General features: G+C 44.0%; 1 non-coding gene across 1 annotated transcript; it reads left to right on the top strand.

Annotated features, from left to right (window-relative positions):
• Nucleotides 1–5,608: 5,608 nt before the first annotated feature.
• TRNAF-GAA (transfer RNA phenylalanine (anticodon GAA)) lies at nt 5,609–5,681 on the top strand. Its single transcript has one exon. It is a non-coding gene; the product is annotated as a tRNA-Phe (tRNA).
• Nucleotides 5,682–8,199: the final 2,518 nt, after the last annotated feature.

Here is an 8,199-nt window from a genome sequence, read left to right as displayed (position 1 = left end):
ATTACAGGGCTGAGTTTCTCTTGCTGATGAATCTGAAGCCAGCCATGAGGACAAGAGGAATGATGCATCACTTCAGAGAATTACTCAAAGATTTTTCTTTCTATTAATAGCATTGGGCAGTTTTACCCATTTTTTACTAAAATAATAATAAATTAAGTGGACCCTGTAATGGAGTTGTAAAAAGGCAGGTGAAAAATATAGTCATGTAAAAATCTTTTATCAACTGTTAGAATAAAATCTGTTAAAGAAAAGAAGAAAATGCCAATTGGTGAAAGGCTGAAAACAGGAAACGTCTACTGTTTATCTCCCAAGTTCAAATACCACCCTGAGATCCAGAGTGATGTTATCCTCCATTACATATGTAAATAGTTGTACCTTGATTGGTTCCAGTGAGCTCCATGAATAACACTATTTCTTATTAAAGCTGGACAATCCCCTCTAGTTCTGGTTTGTGTTGAGTTTTATGACTCCAAACCACCAGATGCAGTTCACACTGTTTTTCATCATTTCAAGCCCTTGAGGTTTGCTTGGAGTATGAACACTCTGTCTCCTCCCAATACAAGAGCCTCCCTCCTTACTTTAAAGACTTACTGGGGAGACAGGTCAGGCCAGTGCTCTATAATCCCCGCTTTGCAGTCTAATATTTCTGGGGCACTGTCTGGCTTGTTTATCACATGTCTGGCATCTTCAGGTGCTGTAGATGGCTGCTTCCCCAGCTTTAGTCTTCAGGGGGCTGCATTATAGGTGTTCTATACCTCCTCAGAGCCTGGCAAGGGTCTTTTGAAGGAGCAGTACAGCATCCTGAATCTGAGTCAAAACTCTGAGCCTTGACTCCACTTGGCAATTCCTTCTTTAAACCTGGGTTGAATTTTGCTTTCAAAATTCAAACCAAAATGAGTTGAAACTCTAGTAGGCTTGGAATTTTCTTGCCATCATTTTGCACCATCCTGTTAGTCAGTGATGCAAATCTAGTTAGTGTGGCCAAATCTCAACTGCCTGATAAGAATCCTAAATAGGTGAGCTCTAACTTTAGATAGATAGTTTAATAGGGAATAAAATGAGTACCCCATGTAAAATTAATTTATGGCTCTAATTGCTGATACATTCCAGGTGTTTTCAGTAGAAGCACGTAATCCTACATATTGAGTTTATTTCAATGAACGTCAGTTTTTTGTTCTTTGAGATAAACATTTATTTTATCTTAGTAAACATTTGCCTGTTGAGTCAATGACCCTTGTTTTTCACCTCAACAGAAGTTAACGTCTGCTTATAAATTCATTACGCTTCACAGATGTTCTGCCCCTGGCACCTCACGATATTAAGGCTGGGTAGCACAGTTCCACACTGACCCCAGAAGAGAGCAGCCAGTCCTAGAAATGCCATCTAAATATTAAAAACACACTTCTGACAGTCAAGCACGTGCTAAAGCTCAAGCTACGGTACAGAATTTTCCATTGGACTGACACATTGATGTCGCTTGTGAGCCTAGCACTTTTCAACAAGCTGTTCCCTCCATCCTTAGGCTCTGAAAGGTCAATTTTAAAATTCCTGGCTGGCAAGAGTTTCTTAAGGATCACATTCCATCCAAAGCTCATGCTCAAATAAATTGGTTAGTCTCTAAGGTGCCACAAGTACTCCTTTTCTTATTCCATCCTTTGAATGCATTCACAGAGCTCCTATTGAGTTCAATAGGAACTCATGCATCTAAGGGCAGAATTTGCTTCATAGACTGTTAGGCTGAGCAATATGGGTGCAGTTTTCCTTTAAAATAACAGGTGCATACACTGGAGTTCCAAGATTCTGTGATAGGAACTGAGTTGTGTAATCTGCAAATGGATAAAATTCTCAAAACCTTCTTATGTGTAATATATTGCTTTTCCAAAGATATATGTAGTGCTGTCACATTAGTGATTAGGATTGCTTTATTTCAGGGATCAGCAACCTTTGGCCCGCGGCCCACCAGGGTAAGCCCCCTAGCTGGCTGGGCCGGTTTGTTTACCTGCCACATCCACAGGTTCGGCCAATCACAGCTCCCACGGGCCACGGTTCGCCGCTTCAGGCCAATGGGGGCTGCGGGAAGCAGCGACCAGCACATGCCTCAGCCCGCGCCGCTTCCCGCAGCCCCCATTGGCCTGGAGCGGCGAACTGCGGCCAGTGGGAGCTGCGAATGGCCGAACCCGCGGACGTGGCAGGTAAACAAACCGGCCCAGCCCACTAGGGGGCTTACCCTGGCGAGCTGTGTGCCAAAGGTTGCCGATCCCTGCTTTATTTCATTCCCAGATACACTATATAGTGGCTTGCAATATGACTTTGGGCAGTCACTTAATCAAGGTGTGCCTCAATTTCCCCATCATGAATAGCAAGAATAATACCATTCAGTGGTAATGTAAAATTTAATTAATTAAATGGTATAAAATGCTTTGAGATCAGTTTTCTCTGCACATTTTTTATTTGATACTCTATTGTTTATGCTGCATGCTTCTTTTTCTTTTTTAACAGATTCAATTGTCATAGCCTTTTGGGTTGGGCTTGCTGCATTTGTGGGGTTTCTGTTCCTTATATTGCTCTACATGTCCCGATCTGGGTCAACACCAGTCAAGTAAGTAAGGCTGTTATACTGCAGATGATATGTTTAATTCACGTTATAATCAGAATGTAACACTTGTTCAGTTTCAGAGTAATTGCACTTGTATCCCACCTCTGTCGCACTTCAGGGGTGCCCAATGAGGTCTCAGGTTTCCAGCTGTCACTAGTCTCTGAGCAGGGACCCTTGTCCCACTTCCTTCAGACTGGGATGTAAAGACTGTACAGCCCCCTGACATACTCTGTGGTATCCTCAGCAAGTCAGTCTACCTAAATGCCAGCACCTGGTCTGTGCTCTCTCTTGGAGAACAATGCCCAGTGTGTACCAGCAGTTACAAGTAGCATGCAGATCTTCCAAAGCAAAATACATTTATTCACACGGCAAAACCATTACAGAGACAACACAACAAATATAAAAAAACCACAAGTTCTACATGCTTACTAAACATACCAGAAATCACCCACCTTCCACATGGTGAGTCTGGTAGGCCAACATCCCTTCCAACCCTTCAGCCAGGTTTGGGGTCTGCTTAGGACCAAAGGTCCTGTCCATTTGCTGAATCAGAAGGAAGACAGTGATTCCATTTAACCTCAGCCTTTATATATTCTTAGTCTCTGAAAACCCACTTTGAGCAAGTATATGCAAGAACCACCCCTAGGGGATGGTACATCGGGGGCTGTTTACAGTTTAAGTGGCTCACCTTAATCACTCCCCACTGGAGACCTGTGGTAACCCTCCACCATAGAGCAGAACACTATCATACTAAACCATTCATAAATTTAATCAAATGGTCCCCAGAGATACTGCATGGGTTGCAATATCTGTCACAACCCTGACTCACCTTGAAATGACAGAATGACTACATTCTTAATTTTATATATATCAGTGCATAAAGCATGACATGTTTTTCTATTAGCTGGCCTATGGAAGGGATCAGTTCTCAGCCCAATGTTATTCAATATTTTTATCAATGGTCTGGAAGAAAATATAAAAGCACAACTGATAGTTTGCAGACAAGACAAAGATTTGGAAATAATGAAGAGAATAGGCCACTTGTTCTGAGCCATCTGGATTGCTTGATGAGCTGGTGCAATCGTATAATTTGCATTTTAATAAAACCAAATGCAAAGTCATATATCATGCAAACAAAGAATGTAGGTCATATGTACAGGGTGGAGGACTATATCTTGAAAAGCAGCATCTGAGAAGGAGTTAGGAGTCATGGTGAACAAGCAACTAAACAAGGGTTCCCAGTGTGATGCTGTGGTTAAGAGTTTGTGATAACGGAGTGGATAAACAGGGAAATATTGAGTAGGACTATGAGGGTGATATTACCTCTGCATACAGCATTTCTTAGACCATGTTGCAGGTTGAGCCCACGGTCACACCTGCGCACCCCCAGCCATGGCTGCGCAGTCTAGTGGTTGGAATCAATCACTGCCCCCAGGCTCAGGGCTATGCGACCTACCAGCCAGAGTCAGTCACCGTCAGGATGGACCTCATGGTGGGCGACAGCCAGGATAGCAGGACCCAGACCCTCCCTCTTCTCCGAGTCCCAATCTAGGGCCCCGTCAGTGGCAGGGTTGCCTGCCACCAGCTCAGCAGGGATTTGGCTGAAACACACCATGCAAGCCTCCAGTTGTCCAACCAACTCCACACAAAGACTCCCTGGGTTACTTCCTACCCGCTTCTCTGCATCTTGTGGCTTCATAGTTCCCCCTCCCTCAGTCATGTCCAGACCCTGGGGGGTTGAGGTTTGCTGTCAGCTAGCTGGTCTCTGCGTCATGAAGTGCCCGCAGCCCTTCAGCAGGAGCCAGCAACACACCTCCTTCCCCTCCAGTCCACCCAGACTGAGCCAGGCTGCTCCCTCTTATCCTGGTGTTGCACTTTGAGCATGCCCAGTAGGGCCATGGGACATGGCTTCCTCAGCCCACAGTGAGGGGTTAACCCCCGCAGTCCCAGTGCAGGGTATGCACACCCCATCACACACACCCCTTTTAAGAGGGTGTCTGGTGGTGGCCCCTCCTCCTCATCTGCCCCTCCTACGCGGGAAAAGAAGTCTGCATTTGCGTGGGCCTTTCAGGGTTGGTGAATGACCTGAAAGTCATATGGCTGGAGTGAAAGGTACCACCTCATGACTCTGGCATTGGTGTCCTTCATACCATTAAGCCATCGAAGTGGCATGTGGTCGGTGACCCGCTGGATGGTCCGTAATAAGTTGGACAGGTTGCTGTGAAATTACTTGAATCACTTGCCCACCATAATCTTTGTTTTCCAGAAGCTGGGAATGGGTGACAGGGAATGGATCACTTGATGGTTACCTGTTCTGTTCATTCCCTCTGGGGCACCTGGCACTGGCCACTGTTGGAAGACAGGATACTGGGCTAGATGGACCTTTGGTCTGACCCAGTACGGCCATTCTTATGTTCTTATAACTGGAGCTGAGTATGTTGCCTCTGTAGTATTCACAGTCCTGGTCAGCCTGGAAGTGAAAGGCTGCATCTTAAATTGGGTTTACTCATTCGTAGCCTCTGATGCTCAAAGGCCTGATTTTGTCACCCTTACTCACTTTGGGTAATTCCTTATGTATGAGATGTCCCATTTCAAAGGGACTGCTTGCAGAACAAGGTACTACTTGGTGTTAGAGTCAGGCTCTGAGTTAGTGACACAGCAGAGCATAATAGCTTTCTCCGTCTCATGGGCCTGTGTGACATACCAGGATACACTGAGAGAGATCACAAATGGACTCATGTTAGCATTATGCAGTTCATCATTTGAGTAATTTAAAGCTAGACTTGACAAAGTAGGGGACAATTGCCTCCCTGGTGGGCTAGTGGTCAGGATTTGGCGCTGCCGCAGCCTGGGTTCAGTTCCCAGTCAGTGAAAAGTGACTTTACATCAAAAAAACATAAGTTTTAGTGGACAGGGTACTGGACTCAGATTCAGAAAACCTGGTTTGTATTCCCAGCTGTGTCACTAACCTGTTGTGTGACCAGGGGCAAGTCACCTTACCTTTCTGTAGTTGCTAAGGTAGCTCAGTTGGGAGAGCATTAGACTGAAGATCTAAAGGTCCCTGGTTCAATCCTAGGCTTTTGCATGCCCTTTCATCCCTCTTCGTGCAGTGGTGGCTTGTTTTCCAGGAGTGTAGTGGTTCCTTTAGTGGGGGAAGTTTAGGTTGGATATTAGGGAAAAAAATTCACTAGGAGGGTGGTGAAGCACTGGAATGGGTTACCTAGGGATGTGGTGGAATCTCCTTCCTTCGAGGTTTTTAAGGTCAGGCTTGACAAAGCCCTGGCTGGGATGATTTAGTTGGGGATTGGTCCTGCTTTGAGCAGGGGGTTGGACTAGATGACCTCCTGAGGTCCCTTCCAACCCTGATATTCTATGATTCTATGAACTCTCCAGGAAAAGTAGGAGAACTAGGTGATCTAGCCATTCATTTCCATCTCTAACCTCTGTGACTGTGACACAGACCAAACGAAAGCGATGCCCATTGACACATAGCACTGATTTGTTTAGTGGGGTTGTAGACCTAACATTACTGGAGATTTTGAACTTTGCTTAAGTAAGGTTTTTATTTGATGCAGTCCATGTTTAGTTTACTTTGCTTGCTGCTGGTTTCTTTGAGCAAACAACTTTGTGTAAACATGGATGAATCTGGAAGGCTGTGCCCACTGCTTTTCATAAGCTGATCAGGAGGCAAAAAATTCAGCTCAGCCGTTAGGCAGAGAGAAGTTCCAGATTAGATCACAAACAAGCAGACACAAACAATAGTGTAATATAATAGTACAAGGGAGTAATAATACAGTCTAACATATCAGCATGCTAAGGCCTTTGGGACGTTAACAAAAGGTAACAACAATACAAAAAGGCAGCTTTCCCAAAGAAACTGCAAAGCAGGAGGCAAACTAATTTCCAAATAAGATATACTGAATACAAGAAACACATCCAACATAAAATTACATGGTTACAGAGGCAAATTCCCTTTAATTTACTGTCCCTAAAGAACTGGCGGGAGAAATTGTACACAAGTAATATTCTCCCAGGAAAGAGAGAGTCCTCGTTGTAAACAGAGTACTTGCAAGACTGACACAGAAAAGACTAAACATTAGGTGAGCTTTTATACTGTGCCATTGAGAGAGAACACGTAGGACATGTATTGTGCAGTATTACAATATTGCCATATTAATCTCTAGTGTAACTAGTATTTCCGATGTAACCCATTGAAAAGTGCTATGGTAACCAATTAAACCCTAGGGGCATTTTATACAAACTATAGGTGTCAATAACTGAAAGGAACACTGGATGATGGATTGTTTATTTAGAGTTTGAAGTTCATCTTGTGTATTGTTTTTCTAGATGTTAAAACATACTGTAAGAAATTTTAGGAACAGGAGAGGCTATCCAGCCCAACACACCTGCCCTTTTTTGATTTACTTTCTACCTGTTTTCATTCTGTTTCACCATATACTCCAGTTCTTTCCAACTATCGCAAGAGTTGGTAACGCTAAGGACAAAGATCTTCCTGCTGCCACTGCTAGATCGTTAGGGTAAGGTTAAAAAAATAGCCACTAGGTAGGAGAAAAGGTAGCAGAAAACATTCTTTAGGGCCCAAGTCCAGCAATTGGATGGGTGTGACATACCCCTTTGCCTGAGTGGGGCTCTGTTGAAGTCAGCAGATATCTCCACATAGGTGTAGGGTTTGCCTGCATGCTGTCAGTTGCAAGATCAGGGCCTAAAGCTTCTAATTAATACAGAAATGTTCTCTCTCTGTGAGCAAAAGCAGATATCCAGGGCCTTGCAGGCTGGTTTCCCAGTGGAGATGAAATCAGTGATATGGCACCTCGGTATGCATTAAGAGTAACTTGTTTTATTTGCACATATACATCAATCCTGGAACAGAGGTGGTCAGACAGTTTTCAGGGCAATCTCTTCTTTCAGGAATCTCAGCCAACACCAAAGCCAAGTTCTCGGGGCAACCCTGCCTCAAGAATTTACTGTAATCGGAGATGACTTGCACAGCTCCCTCTACCCAAAACAAAAGTTAACAGCAGCACAGCATGTCTTCCCGAGACCAAAGGTTTACTTGCACACTAAGGAAAACAGTCTTATAAGACAGCGCTACCTGCAATAACAATGTTTTTAAAGAGGGGTAAAGTCCTGAAAGGGAATTGTGTAGGAGGAAAGTGATACTGGGGAACATCAAAAGGTGACATAATGTTCCATTAATGTTAACCACAAAACACCATTGATTTTATTACTAAAGTGTCGTGAACAATTTCACTGTTTTTAAATATTAAGAGCCTGATGCTGCAATTGCCAGCCCGTGTGCAGTCTGACTTCAGTTGGATTCAGCAGGTGCGGCAGCACACCCTTGGTTGTCAGTTTCGGGATCGCAGCCTGCAAAGACTTTTGAAAACTCTTGCCAGGATTCATATAAAGGTTCCCCTAAAATCTACGAAAATAAAAATACAGCTCTCACTATAATACTTCCCCTTCTTCCTCTAAACCAATGCATTTTCCTTCCCTGGTATTTCAAGATATTGTTGAAACTTATTAGTGTGTAATCGGTGCTTCAGACTTTGCAACAAGGTATAGAGGGTAGAAAGGAAGGG

The sequence above is a fragment of the Eretmochelys imbricata genome, chromosome 1 (assembly GCF_965152235.1).
Source record: "Eretmochelys imbricata isolate rEreImb1 chromosome 1, rEreImb1.hap1, whole genome shotgun sequence".
NCBI lineage: Eukaryota > Metazoa > Chordata > Testudines > Cheloniidae > Eretmochelys > Eretmochelys imbricata.
The sequence above is the reverse complement of the archived record's forward strand: the minus strand, read 5'-3'. Positions and strand labels throughout refer to the sequence as shown.